This window comes from Pan troglodytes, chromosome 22, assembly GCF_028858775.2.
Source record: "Pan troglodytes isolate AG18354 chromosome 22, NHGRI_mPanTro3-v2.0_pri, whole genome shotgun sequence".
NCBI classification, from domain to species: Eukaryota; Metazoa; Chordata; class Mammalia; order Primates; family Hominidae; genus Pan; species Pan troglodytes.
In genome coordinates this window covers 21,784,368-21,800,055 of record NC_072420.2, presented here as the reverse complement: position 1 = coordinate 21,800,055, position 15,688 = coordinate 21,784,368, and the positions used below count along the sequence as shown (strand labels likewise).

The 15,688-nt window shown below is 32.3% G+C and overlaps 1 long non-coding RNA gene across 4 annotated transcripts in view; it reads left to right on the top strand.

Annotated features, from left to right (window-relative positions):
* Positions 1 to 15,688, top strand: part of LOC104005663 (uncharacterized) — a 57,375-nt gene that overhangs the window by 32,296 nt on the left and 9,391 nt on the right. Inside the window, exon 5 of one of the 4 annotated variants that reach the window (XR_010154580.1) lies at positions 10,647 to 10,753. The exons of the other annotated variants lie outside the window; for them this stretch is intronic. This is a non-coding gene — a long non-coding RNA (uncharacterized LOC104005663). The remainder of the gene's footprint in view (positions 1 to 10,646; positions 10,754 to 15,688) is intronic. 4 annotated transcript variants of the gene reach the window in all.

Genomic DNA, 15,688 nt, shown 5'->3' with positions numbered 1-15,688 from the left:
GCTCAAACATTTTCATTATGAAAATCACCTGTTATGATAAACTATGATCAGTGAACTTTGATGCTTTATTATAATTTGGGAGGGAGGAGGCTCCACAGACTGTGTGTATATAATATGGCACATTTAATCGATAAATGTGTGAGTTCTGCCTGCTCTACTAACTGTCATATCCTCCATCACTCTCCTTCTCTTCAAACTACTCTATTCCCTGAGGCACACAACAATATTAAAACTGGGTCAATTGATAACCATACCACGGCCTCGAAGTGTTCAAGTGAAAGGCAAGGACACACCTCTCACTTTAAATAAAAAACTAGAAATGATAATAAAGCTTAGTGAGGAAGGCATGTCTAAAGCCAAGGCAGGCTGATAGCCAAGGCTCTTGTGTGAAACAGCCAATTTGTAAATGCAAAGGAAAAGTCCTTGAAGAAAATTAGAAGCGCTATTTCACTAACATGTAAATGATCAAAAAGCAAAACAGCCTTATTGCTGATATTGAGAAAGTTTTAGTGGTCTGGATAAAAGATCAGACAAATCACAGCATTCCTTTAAGCTAAAGCCTAATCCAGAGCAAGGCCCTAACTCTTTTCAGTTTGTGAAGGCTGCGAGAGGCGAGAAAGCTGCAGAAAAAAAAGCTGGAAGCCAGCAAAGATCAGTTAATGAGGTTTAAGAAAATAAGTTGTCTACATATCATAAAAGGGCAAGATGAAACAGCAAGTGCTGATGTGGAAATTGTAGAAAGTTATTACAAATATTTAGTAAGATAATTGATAAAAAGTGACTATTCTAAACAACATATTTTCAATGTAGATGAAAATAATCTTCTATTAGAAGAGGATGCTACCTAGGACTTTCATAGCTACAGAAGAGAATTCAATGCCTGGCTTCAAAGAATAGACTGATTCTTTTGGTGGGGATTAATGCAACTGCTGACTTTAAGTTGAAGCTAATGCTCATTGACCTTTCCAATAATCCTAGGGACCTTCAGAATTATGCTAAATTTACATATCCTGTGTTCTAGAAATGAAACAAAGGCTGAATGACAGTACATCTGTTTACAACATGCTTTACTGAATGTTTTAAGTCCACAGTTGAAACCTACTGTTCAGAAAAAAGATTCCTTTCAAAATTATACAGCTCATTGACAATGTCCCTGGTCACCCAAGAGCTCTAATGGAAATGTACAAGGAGATTGTTGTTTTTATACCTGCTAACACAACATCCATTCTGCAGCCCGTGACCAAGGAGTAATTTCTCTGTTCAAGTCTTATTTTGTAAGACTATAGCTGCCATAGATTGTGATTCCTCTGATGGATTGTGGAAAAGTAAATTGAAAACCTCCTGGAAAATATTCACCATTCTAGACACCATTCAGAACATTAGTGATTCATGGGAGATAGATTCATATTGATATTTTCAGGAGTTTGGATGAAGTTGATCACAACCCTCTTGGATGACTTTGAGGGCTTCAAAACTTCAGTAGAGGGATTAACAGCAGATGTGGTAGAAATAGCAAAAGAACTAGAATTGACAGTGTAGCCTGAAGATGTGAAGGAATTGCTGCAATCTCGTTCTAAAACTTGAACACATGAGGAATTGCTTCTTATGGATGAGCAAAGAAAGTGGTTTCTTGAGACAGAATCTATTCCTGGTAAAGACGCTGTGAACATTGTTAAAATGACAACAAAGGATTAAGAATAGTCCATAATGTAGTTGATAAAGCAGAGGCAGGATTTGCAAAGATTGATTCCAATTTTGAAAGTTCTTCCATGGGTAAAATGCTATCAAACAGTATTGTGTGCCACAGACAAATCTTTCCTAAAAGGAAGAGTCAATTGATCTGATAAACATCATTTTTGTGTTACTTTAAGAAATTGTCACAGCCACCCCTACCTTCAGCACATCACCTTGATCAGTCAGTAGCCATCTATGTTGACACACTCCATCAACAACAACAACTACAACAACAAAAGACTCATTGAAGGCTCACATGATTATTAAATAATTTGTATGAATAAAATATTCTAAATTAAGGTATATACATTTTTAGACATATGCCATTGTACACTTATTAGACTACTATATATTGTATACATGAGTTCTATTTGCACCAGGAACCAAAAGATTTGTGTGATTTGCTTTAGTGAGATATTTGCTTTACCGAGATGGTCTGGCACTGAATCTGCAATATCTTCCAGGTACGCCTGCATGAGTTCGTAAACTCAGATGGGAAAATAATAAAAACATTATACATTTGCCTTCTCCACTCTTCAACTGAAATTTAACATCTTTTTTATTTCAATCATAACTGAGGATAACAGATCACAGTGGTATTTGGAGTACTTTGTTACCAATGAAAATCATACATATTTTCCTTGTACTATCCCATTAGAGATATTGTATATACATGTAATTACATTCATCACTACTTTGCAATCATGATTACTAGACTGCATCTTGCTAAAACATATTAATGTACTTAAGAGTGAGACACTCATATTAGTATAACAAAAATATTTATAAATTATTATGTGTCTTTATTTCAACGTATTTGTAGTTTTTTTCTTAAAAGTTTATTATAAGGATTTAAAAATATTCTGAGAAGGGCATGAAAGCTGTCATACAACTGCCAAAAGAGTCCATACAAACAAACTCGAAGAACATGCAGCATAAAACTTTAGAAGTCTAAGCAGTCTTAGATTCTTGATATTCTTAAAAAATTACAATGATAACAAATATCTTCATTCATATGGTGCTTCTAATTTAAAAATGCTTTTCATATGTTGTTGTTCATTCAACAAATATTCATTGAGCATCTGTCATATGCCTAGCATTATTCTAGTGACTAGAAAAAATGGAGTGAACAAAATCAACATAAATAGACAATATTTGCCTTTGCCATTATGGATTTTGTGTTTTAATACATGAGAAAAAAATAAGTAAAACATAAAAGCAAATAGTATAATAAAATTAAAGGAGTCATGACAATTGATTCTAACATATTATAAAGCTGCAATATTTAAGATAGTGTGGTATTGACAAAAAGATTGAAGCTTAAAACAATGGTATAAATAGAAATTCCAGAAATAGACCAGATATATTTAGTCAAGTAATTTTCAATAAAGATGCAAAGGCAATTCAAATGGAAATACAATAGCCTTTTTAACAGGTGGTGCTCAGAAAATTTGATCTCAGTATGGAAAACTAAAAAGCATTGACTTGACCCGTGTCTTTTATCAATTTACTCAAAATGGATCACTAAATTCAGTGGGAAAGTTAAGGCTAACATTTCTAGAAGAAACCACAAGCCAAAATTTTGTGTGAACTTGCAAGCATATTGATATTTCATTGTAATTCCATATAGGTTAATGATATTGAACCTCTTTTTAAAAACTTATTTGCAATTCATGTATCTTTTTCTGAAATCAATTCTCTGTTTAAATATTTTGCCCATTATTAATTGAACTACTTTTTGTCTTATTATTGACTTTTGAGAATATCTTATATATTTTGGTTAGAGGTTCATGTTGAAATTTGTTTTGTAAATAATTTACTCCAGTCAATGGCTTGTTACTTTATTTTTTAAGGGAGTCTTTGAAGAGATTACTCTTATTTATTATTTTTCAAAATTGTTTTGCCTATTATAATTCCTTTCTTTTTCTGGATAAAATTTAGAATCCATTTGTTGTTTTCTAAAAACAAAAGCCAAACAATTTTTTGTAATTTTATTGTATTTGGATTGAATGGATAGACAAGTTGTGGAAGAACTGCCATCTTAACAATATTGAATTTTCAAATCCACAAATATGTTTTATTTAAATATTCTTTAATTCTCTCATCAATGTTTTGCACTGTACAGTTTTGAATACAAGTGGTAAGAATGTATAGAATGATCATCTTTGTATTGTTTCTGATCTTTGTGTATAAGAATTCAGTCTTTCTTCATTACATATAATATTTGTACAATATGGTATTTGTATGTTTTTGGTAGATGGCGTTAGTTTTTTTTATTAGGATAATTATGGCCTCATTAAATGAGGTGAATGGTATTTTCCTTGCTTGTATTTTCTAGAAAAGTTTTTGGAAAATTTATATTATTTTTTCTTTAAAATTTGGTGGCAAATGCTTTCACAGCATCTGAGCCTAAAGTTTTCTTTATAGAAAATATTTTAATAATTCAGTTTCTGTAATAGGCTTATGACTACTTAGTATACCTATTTCTTCTTGAGTGAGCGTTGGTAATTTTTGTCATTCAATAAATTTGCTGTTCCACCTCAGTTGTCAAGTTTAGGGGTATTGATTTTTTATCATAGTGTATTGTTATACTTCTAATGTGTCTTTATGATGTATAACAGTGGCCACTGTTTCATTCCTGGTATTGATGATTTATGTATTCTTTCTTTATTTTTTTCACTTTAGGCTAGGGGATTATAAATTTTGTTGATCTTTTCAAATAACCAGATTTTAAACAAAATTTTCTCTATCATTTTTCTTTTACAAAATTAATTTAGTTTATCTCTTTTCTTCATTGTTTGTATATTTTCACTTTATTCTAGTGAATTTTCTCTTCTTTTTAAAGTTTTTTAAGGTGAACATTTAAACCTCTATTTGAGAGGTTATCCTTCCTATTTTCTATTGTAAACTTTTAAGGCTGTAAAATTTTCCCTAAACACTAAATTAATATTGTTTGATATGTTTTTATTCTCATTCAAATAAGTATTTATCAATTCCCCTGGTGTCTTTCTTTTTGACAAATCTGCCATTTAAAAATAAATTGTTCAGCTTCTAAATTTGAGGGGATTTTTCAGATTTCTGCTATTGAATTCTGGTTAAATTCTTTTAAAGTTAGAACATCAATTGCTCTAATTTTAATTATTTTGACATTTTTGTGGTTTTGTTTGGTTGAGAAAGCCATCTATCTTTTAAATATGATCTGTATAGATAAAAATAATATATACTCTGATATTTTAGAATGAGTATGGTATAAATATTAATTAGGTCAATTGATTGAGAGCATTGTTCAGGTCTTCTATATTTTTACTGATGTTCTCTTTATTTGGTATACCAGTTACTAAGAGTGAAGTGTTCACGTTTTCAACAATAATTGTACATTTTTCTATTTCTAGTTTCAGTTCTATTCATTTATAAAGTTTAAACATTTTTATTTGTGAATTAACCTTTTTATTGTTATGTAATGTTGCAATTCATTGCTAATAACATTCCTTGTTCTAATGTCAAGCTTGTCAGTTAAAAATTTGCCTCTATGGCATTCTTTTGTTTATTGTTTGCATAGTATTTATTTTTTTATCCTTGTACTTTTATCTTGTATATGTCTTTGTATTTAATATGGCTTTATCTGATTTGACCATCTATATTTTTTAATTGTTGTATTTAGACCATTTACATTTAATATAATTTTTGACATAGTTGAATTTAAATCCACCATCTTAGTAACTTCTTTCTATTCGATCTGTTTTTTCCATCCCCTGACCTCCATTTAAAAATTTTTTCTCACTTGTGGATTAGTTGTGTGTGTTTATTTTTTATTAAATATTATTTCCAATATTTCCTTATTATTTGGACCCACACATTATCTTTGCAAAAACAATATTAATGGTTACCTTTGGATTTACAATATCATCTTTAATATTACAGGCTTTCTTCAAATAATATTATGTCATCTTACCTTTATTGTAAAACTTCACAGATTTCTATTTCCAATCCATTTATCCCAATTTTGTGCTATTATATTCACACATTTTAATTTTAACTATGTTATAAAGCCACATAATACACTACCATTTTCCTTTAGAACATCCACTATATTTTAACAGGGTTTCTCAGTACCAACATTACTTACATTTTGGATCAGGTAATTCTTTGCTGTTGGGAGCTGTCCTGTGTTATAGTACTATATATAGTTTAGCAACATCTCTTGTCTCTACCCACTAGATTCTAGTAGCACCCCCTACTCTCCAACTTAAAAATAAAAAGTGTTTACAGAGATTTCCAAATGCGCCCTGAGGGGCAAAATTTTTCCTGCTTGAGGACCTCTGTTTTAGAGTCATTGAACATAAGAAAAACAAATATTTTTATATTTACTTTTATATTAGTGGTTTCCACAGAGTTTTATTTTTGTGTGTGTGTGTGAATGCGCTTTTATGGGGGAGTCTGGTGTCCTGTTTTTCTCATCCATCCTTTCTCTTCTCTGTCAAATTACATGCAGATTATACTGTGTGTTTTACGCTGTGTGTTTTTGTCCCACAGTTCTTTTATTTTAGATACTATATTTCTCATGTTTTGTTTGTGTAACGTATATTGCTTTGGCTTCCAATTAAGTAATTCTATTCTCAGTAGTGCTGATGTGTGTGTGTGTGTTTGTCAGTGTCTAGTGTCTGTGTTTTGCCTAGCATCCCCATTTCACCTTTTTAAATATCTTTTCTGTATCTTTTGAAATTCCCCATATATTTTTCCATGCTGCACTTGGTAGTTTACCATATTAATTATAGTTATTATAAATTGTCTCTCTGTGAATTCCAACATGGGGTCATTCCTGAGTCTGGTTCCAGTGATTGCTTTGTCTGTTAGTAATCCTTTTTTCTTCCTTTTTTTGTGTTTTAATTATTGCTTATTTTGTTATTGAATGTTAAATATTATATGTGGAATAGTAGAAATTGACTTATGGGTTCAAAGAAAGCTTTAATTTTGTAGTGTATCTGGCCTTTAATTGTTTAAGTGGGAATGATGCTCTTTTCAGTTTTCTACATCATAGACAGATGTGGAACCAAAAAAACCATGTTGAGGAACACAGCAATGTGATCAGATTTACATTTATATTAAAAGATAACACTCCTCTACGGGAACTGTCAAGTGTAACCTGAGAACATCAGTCAGTAAGAAATTGTAATAGTTCAGGCAATAGTTGAGCATGTGAAAAGTTGTTAAATTCATGACATAATATGAAGAAAAAAACTAATAGGATTTTCTCATGGATTAATGTGTGTTGTGAAGGAAAGGAGTTAAAAACAAAATTCCAGGTAAATGTCCCAAGCAATTGATTAAATTGTGGTGACCTTTACTGAGATGTAAGATACTGGATAAGGAGCAAGTACTTCCCAGGAGCAAAGAGAGAGGAAGAGTGGATCATTCATTCATTTATACACCAAATAATTGTTACAATTTTATTGTATTTGAAATCCTAGGGGCCCTCTAAGTGTATAAGAAATATCATTCTTATCCTTGAATCACAAGGGATGTAAAGCTATAAGCAAGAAATAACAATTTAGTCTGACAAATTAAAGGACAAATGAGATTCAGTATATTATGAAAACACTCCAGAGGAATGCCAATCTTATATGACTCAAAATATTTTCCCTATAAAGTGTGAGGATTATAACTAAAAACACGAAATTAAAATGCTCACTCAAGCATTTAAAAGTTAAAATATAAAACAAAAATTAAGGATGACATTTCCTTACTTTATGTTTTAAATACCTCCTATTGTCTAGGATTTATGTATCTTAGTGTTAACACACAAGTCTCTTCTTAAATACTTCAAGTCTCTAAAATTTTTATCCTTTCTCTCTTCTACGCTTTTTCATGTGATTTCTCCTCTGGCAGAAGTGACTTCCCCTCCCACATCCCCAGTGTGAGGTACCATCTGGTAAAATCCTACTCAACCTTAAATAATCAACTCAATTATGACCTCCTCACAGAAGCTTTCTTGCAACACTGCAGAAAGAGTTGGCACACTCTCCCTGTCTGAAATTATTTTCTGTAGCCGTTTTTTCTTTATATTTTACTTGTTCACTTAGTTGTCTCTACTTTAGACTCTTATATCCTCTGATTTTTAAATTCATAGCAGAGTGTTCAGCCCAGATAGATCAGATTATAAATATTTCTAAAGTGAATAAAGGCATAAATGAACACATCTATTTCTAAAACAAATGAATTTTTGAACTATTCATTAGAGAAAACACATTGACTCCTAAGCATTTTCTTATTCTTATAAATGAATTATCTCTGACTACAGCTAGTCCTAGATTACTTAGGATGTAAAGAGACTACCACAAAAGTATTGTCATTGACATGCTTGACACAATCAAGGTCACTTTAAGGAAATTCTACAATGCTGCTGTATGAATGTGCTTGTGTCTGTTGCCAGAAACGAAGGTGAAATATTGGCAAGCAGGGAAAATATGTTTGGGAGGGAAGGACAGAAAATAGGGAACATGAAAATAAGACTCTAGATTTTCTGAGGGAAGAAAGACATCTTGATCATTTTTTCTGTCACCAGTATCTGACAGAAGAAATAGTTAAAGATAAATGGTACAAAGATGGCACTATTGATTTTCATATCTCTTAGTACTTCCAAAGCAAAATACTGTCTTTCCACTATCTATCAAACTATAAAATTGTTTTTATTTTTATATTTATTCTATGTCATCAGGATAATAAGCTATATTCTTCTTAGATAGGCAGGATGATAAGCTACACATGTAATAAGAGTTCAGGTCACTTTTGTATTAATAGCAATAATACATTTACCTATTAGTATGTCATAGGCATTCAATTATGCAGTGTTAATAAGATTAGACATGCCTGTATTAGTTGAATATGAGAAATGTATCATATTCTCATACTACCTAGTTCACAGTATCTAAATAAAATGTTATTAAACAAAATCTTATGCCATTTTAATGTGCAAAAATTATGCCATAAAATCCTTTAAACAAGATTCCACAGGAAATTTAAACCATTGAATGAAGGCTTACATGTGTGTTTGTGTGTGTGAGAAAGTGAGAGTGTGTGTGTATATGTGCACTTGAGGCAGTTCCAATATCCCCCATGAATGTATCTGTATACATTTGTGTATTCATATATATACACATAAGATACATATGTATAGAAAATTATATATACTATCACAGATACATTCTTGCACAATAAAAAGATTCAAAGTTCATATATAATTTCCTAAAATAGTTCCAGAGATACTTATCAACGTTTAAATAATTGTTAAATCAAATCAAGCATAAGGGTCGTAGAAAGCCTGCCAGACTTTCTTTTGTCATCTCCCTGGTAGTCATCAAGCTGAAGAGGAAGACGTTCCCCTCAATTACTGGGACAACTGTAGTTGCTATATCCCCCTAAAGAATTTTGACTTCTCCTTTGAAAAACGGCTGCTTTAAGCTTATTTTTTAACATGCATCTTAAAAATTAATTTTTAAGGCAGGGCACGGTGGCTCACGCCTTTGGGAGGCTGAGGCAGGCAGATCACAAGGTCAGGAGTTCAAGACCAGCCCGCCCAACATGGTGAAACCCAGTCTTTACTAAAAGATACAAAAAATTAGCGGGGCATCGTGGCGGGCACCTGTAGTCTCAGCTACTCAGGAGTCTGAGGCAGAAGAATAGCTTGAACCTGGGAGGTGGAGGTTGCAATGAGCCAAGATCACGCCACTGTACTCCAGCATGGGCAACAGAGGTAGACTTCGTCTCAAAAAAAAAAAAAAATTGTAAAAATAGGAATTACAAAGTACTACGTTAATTACCTTGCAGATTATAATTTTATATAGGTGCAATTTTAAACATAGGGGCCAATTATACCATATGAACCCTTCCATCACAATCAAACAAAATAGAAACTTTACAAATTTTTACAGGCCAAGTAAAAATTATTGCTATGTTCAAAAATATATTTATTTTATTTCCTGAGTCCCCTATAAAGTTTTCTGCCCATATCTGTTATTTTCAGTGCTAAGAAAGATTGAGCTCTTCCAGAAATTTCAGTAATTTGCTTTGCTTTGATTCCTTGTGAAAAGAACTCTATGGTTTGTGTACGAGAGAGAGAGAAAGAGGATGAGTATGGGATGGGAGCACAGATGAAGAAACCATTTATTACAGACAAACTTTTAAAGTTTATTACACGTTTTCAAGTTCTGCAAAGTATCCACACTTGCCAAATTCCTCATAATTGATAATTTTTAACTTGACAGTAGGGGCAGACTATTTTACTCCGTGTGTGTGTGTGTGTGTGTACCTCTCTCTGTCTGTCTCTCACTCTTTCTGTGTGTCTCTCTCTTTGTGTGTACTAAAATGGGACAGTTTTCCCTGTTTAAAAAGAAAGAGCACAAAATGACTATTAGCTGTATAATTCATGTAACTATATTCTAATTTCTTGTCTTGTCAGAATTGTCATTACCTTTGAATTTGGGAATGGATAAAAATATTAAAAACATTAGCAAGCATTAACACATTTTGTAAAATAAAATTCCATCAGATACTCACTATTTAAAAAGAGTTGTTGGCTCTCTCCCATTTAGCTGTGTATGTGTGTTATTTGTTTACATGCCTCTTATACATTATTTTTACTGTAGCTATAGTTTTTTCTTTCTTTTTATGATATTGACCTATAATTTAGCACTATCTAGATATGAGAGAAAAAAATGTGCAATTGAAGGATTATGTATGTATTTATTGAAAATCATCATCATCAACAACAAAATCTTTTTCAGGGAAATATGGTTTCCACAGGGCACTAACCTTGTTCAAGGTGTTATGTCGCATGATAAATTTTGTCCATTTGCTGAACTGAACTGCTATTGAAATACCATTTTCATGATTCTCAATTTTTCAAATTTATGCAGGTGCTGTACTGCATGAGAATGCCTGCATTTAGTATGCGAACTGGAATTGGCAAAGGACGATGGCTGCTCTCCCGCTAACTTTAAATAAGTCATGTCACAAATTGCATGTAAGACTTATAAAATATTAACGTTGGGAGACACTGAAACAAATCAGTATTTCTATTAAACTGCGAAAAGATCTGCCAAATATATAACCAAAGTAACTAAAACAAATACTAAAAAGAGTTTACTTTTAAAACTAGGTTTATGAAATATTTTCCCCAAGTTTGCGTGATTATTAGAAAAGTGGCTTAAAGAGTAAAGAAAAACTGGAATCTTGTTGACCCCAAGTACTCCTCTAACCCTTTTGCTCTGCTGTTACAATGGACCAGTAAATCTTCAAACATAACACCTCTTAAATTAAAAGCAGAAATGGTGTACATTGCACACATTACAACATTTTTTTAGGCTTACTTCTTTTTTTCAATATTAAAGCTTATTTTTCACACATTACTTAATGTTGCCTGTTAAAAAGTTGTGTTTATATTTGTGTAGTTATCTGTTTGATGGTGGTTTAGTTTAGGAAATAAATCACACAGTGACAATTGGTTGTTTTTTTTTGTTTGTTTGTTGATTGGTTTTCTGTACTAGAAAGGATACATAGTCAAGCAAAGGTGGATAATTATAAACAGCCTAACAGTATCTAGACTCAGTCTGCTTTCTTTGCAATTAGTAGACAAGAGGGAAAAGATTAAAGATATAGTGAACTCTATAACTCTGTTTTATTGACTCCATGGAAATTCAGACACACATGCTTGAGAGAGAGCAAGTGAACTAGAAAGACTTTGTTTAGTGTCAGCTTTTAATTTAAACTGTATTCAAGTTGGCTTATTAACAGTCTAGATTTTATAACAATAGAGAGGAAGATAAGTGATATGTAATAGAATGAACAATGTAAACACCTTTTATCAAAAATGGATTTATTGATAACTTCCTATATTCTTCATATTAGGGTAGATATTACAGTAGATAGAAAAGCAAGATACAGTCTCCATCTTTGAAGTGAAATATAATCTTGCCAGGGAGATAAGCAGTCTTTACAGGTGCTAAATTGAGCAGATATATTATGTGAGAATTTTGAAAGTAAGCCTAGAATTTGGAACTTGATTCTAAGTGCAAGGAATAGCCACCAACTTTTATGAACACGATTTTGATATTGATATTGATATGACTGACATGTTTTCAGGAAAGGTATCTATCAACATTGATTTCCAAAAGTAAAGGCCATTTTGTAGTTGATATTTTACTGAAATATTCTAGTACAACTGATACTGCCAGTCACTTCTTTGAAATTCTCTTCTCCTTGACTTTGGTGCCCAAGATTCTGTTGATTCTTCTCAAGTTACTGTTATTTCTTATTACCTCTATGTGCTTCTCTTTTTCTTTAAAATGTTGATATTTCTTTGAAATATTTCTTTGCATTGTTGGTACTTCATAGCATCCCACCATCAGTTAAAGTCTTTTCTTATTTGACCTGCTTCCCACAAATGAAACAATAAATTTATCTTTACTGTAATGCCAGCTAAGTGCTGATGACTCTCAACTATGTCCTGGCTTCTCTCATTTAAGCTTAGACCCATATATTAAACTGTTCATGCACATCTTCACCTAGATGTCATAAAAACGTTACTCTGTCCAATAGTAGATTCCTTCATCCCCAGACAGTGGGCATTCACTGTGTGTTGTATACCCAACACCAGTTTGTCTTTCTGGACGGCTGCTTGGTTTCATTTTGGAAAAATCTCTCTCTCTCATTTGAATGCATTTTTGTCAGTCCAGGAGCTCTGCCCTCTCACTGCAGATGCAAAAGGAGTGTTTAGAGAATGTAAAAGGCTATTTTCGCAGGTATTTTAATTTACCATATTGTGGTCTAAGGGTGAGCATGTTTCTGAAACAGACAACTGGATTCTCTCTCCATCATTCTGGATATTGTAATACAAGGACCAAAAACTTGAAGTCCACTTATTTCAACGATGGCATCCCGCTTGCATGGTTGAGCAGTTCTTGCTGCTTTGGTTTCTTTTCTGGATGCTGTCCTATTTTCATGGCTACTATTCTAACTATGCCCCGTCTGATATCTTCCTGTGTTAGTTATTTGTTGATATAAAGCAAATTACCTCGAAATCAAACAACTCAAAATGACCACGTTGATTGTTTCTTACAGTGTCCGTAGCTCAGGGATTTGGGAGTGGTTTAGCTGGTTTCCTCCAGCTCTAGTTTTCTAATGAGATTGCAATCATGCTGTTGGTGGGGCTGCAGCTATTGCCAGCCCCAGCTGGGGCAGGTGAGCTCACTCATGTGGCTGTTGGCAGACCTCAGAAAGTTTGTTTCCAAATTTGCTATGTGGGCCTCTCTGCAAGGTTTTCTTACAGCATGGCAGCTGGGTTTTACGAGGGTTGGTGATCTAAGAGGGAAAGAGAGAACATCCATGATTAAAACCACAGCATTCTTGTTAACCTAATCCCTGAGGTAATATCCCATCACTTCAGCTTATTCTATTCATTAGAAGTAAGTCAATAAATTCAGCCCAAGTCAGTGGAAGGGGATTACACAAGGCTGTGAATCCTAGGGGATTCACATGATTGGGAAACATCTTAGAGGCTGCCTACTATTCCCAACAAGTTTCCTTTCTACCTAAGATAGCCAACATTGTCCTCTATTGATTGCAGTCTTACAACTCTAATGGATAAACTATGTAAGCAGTACCCTTTTGTTCTGTATTCCTATGTGGTTTTTTGCCATTATGATCTTCCACCCAAAGTCCAAATCTCGGAGTAATGTTTATCACCTTGCCCTCCCTAACTCCCCACATCAAATATCTTTCTATATTCCAATCCTTCAGTTTCTAAAACCACTTCAGTTGAGAGGAATCTTCATGACTGCACTCTTCTATCTTATTATGTGAATCTTTTTCCTCTAGAATTTATGCTTCTGTTCCTGCTTTTAATTTCCTGAACATTTTCCATGTATATAATTATTTCTTGTTGTTCCTATGGCTCTTTCAGCCTGAAACACCTTTTCCTTCATCTCTCCAGTCCCACATTACACTTCTCCTAGTGTGTTCTTTTAGGGCCAGCTTAGTCATCACCTTACCTAGAAAACCGCCTCTGATTTCCCAAGTCTGAGTAGTGTATTTTCATTGTGGACTCACAGTGTTATCTGAATCTTTGTTATTGCACTTCACACATTATTATACTACCTGATATGTGTCTATCTTCCCTGTAAGACTGTGAAATTGTGGGTTAAAACTTTACTTTTGTGTTTATTTTTTGATCTTCATGTCTTGCACATACCTCTTGTATTATGATTTGTATTATAATTCTCAAAATATAATAGATAAGCTGCAAACAAATTTTATATCAACATCCTACATGATTCAATAAAGATAGTTATATTTGCTCATAACTAAAATTAAATAGCATGAGAATCTATGTGGAGAGTAAGTCATTGAAAGTAACACTGTTAAAGTTAGGGCACACATTGAATTGGAAATTCAGGAATTCAGTAGTATACTAGGAAAATAATGGAGAATTAAAGCAATTAGATAATTATTTTATCATAATTGCAAATCCTTTTCAATTATATATGCAGTTTATTATATGAAATGGTTTTATATAAATTACCATAAGAGTAAATTTAGAGCTAGTGAAAACCTGAAGATTAGCAGAGGCTTGCAGGGCACAATGAAGACTTTGCAATTTTTGATGATTAGAGATTACATAAACTTAATGTGTAAGGTTGTTTCCAAAACTCAAATATTAGAAATGATTGATATCCACATGCCATACATACAAAGTAGAGCCAGAGAACTTAGTGATATTAAGAGACGTGTGTCGTCACTAGTGATGATGACATAAAGTATGACTTCCAAGTGATACAAAGGCCATGATGCTTGCCTTTTCCTTTCTCCTTTACTTGAAACACTTTACCTTGACTGTCTACATTTGCTTTTTTCCACTAAGAAATTAGGTTCTTACTCTCAGCTAAAATATAACACACTAGAAAAGCATTAGGAGATATACCTAATGTAAATGACGAGTTAACGGGTGCAGCACACCAACATAGCACATGTATACATATGTAACAAACCTGCACATTGTGCACATGTACCCTAGAACTTAAAGTATAATAAAAAAAAGAAAAAAAAGAAAATTATACTTTAATTGAATACTTCTCTAAAGGCTAGCTTTCCATCTAGATTTTTTGAGCAGCAAGTTTTATGCTTTGTAGTGTTTGCCTAAATATGTTTTTCTCCTGAGTTAAACAAAGTTTATATTAACATCTCAAAATAAAATTTATCCAATTAGAGTAGACAATTTCATTGGCATACGTATTTAGACTTATTCACCTCTTTTCAAAACCTTATCTGCATGTTAAAATTACCTTTTACCTGGCCCTTTTTTAATTTGTAAAATATAAATGTATCTCTACTGATTATCTTGTCAGTAGATTCTTTAAACAACTTTTATGAATGTAATATTGAAGCATATAAAAATTTTTAATTTAATATTTAAAATATTTATGCTTATATAATATTCATTTTATTACAAATGAAAACAACTTTTTAGACATTAAAAAATTTCAATAGATATTTCCCATCAGAGAATATTTATCAATAAAAAAGAAAAAAATCATGTTCATGCTTCATTTATTTTTAATCAAATTTCAATATTTGAGTCTTATTATAAAGATTCCACTTTGTGATTCTTCATATTTGTACATTTTAATCAAATATACATTGTTCACTTTGACAATGTAATATCATTTACTAATAGAATAAATTTATACTTCTCAGTCCCTACTTATTGTCATCACTTGAAACATTGGCTATTTTTACTGGAGAATGTAGCATAAAAATGGACAACACTTTTATTCTTAGAATTTCCTATTTTATCTTTGGAAACTGATAATGTTATTCAACCATGCCTCCAGATTTTTATACTATTTGGCATATTCTTTCCAGAGTTATAAAAATCTGCTCTTTGCATAATGAGACTTCTTTT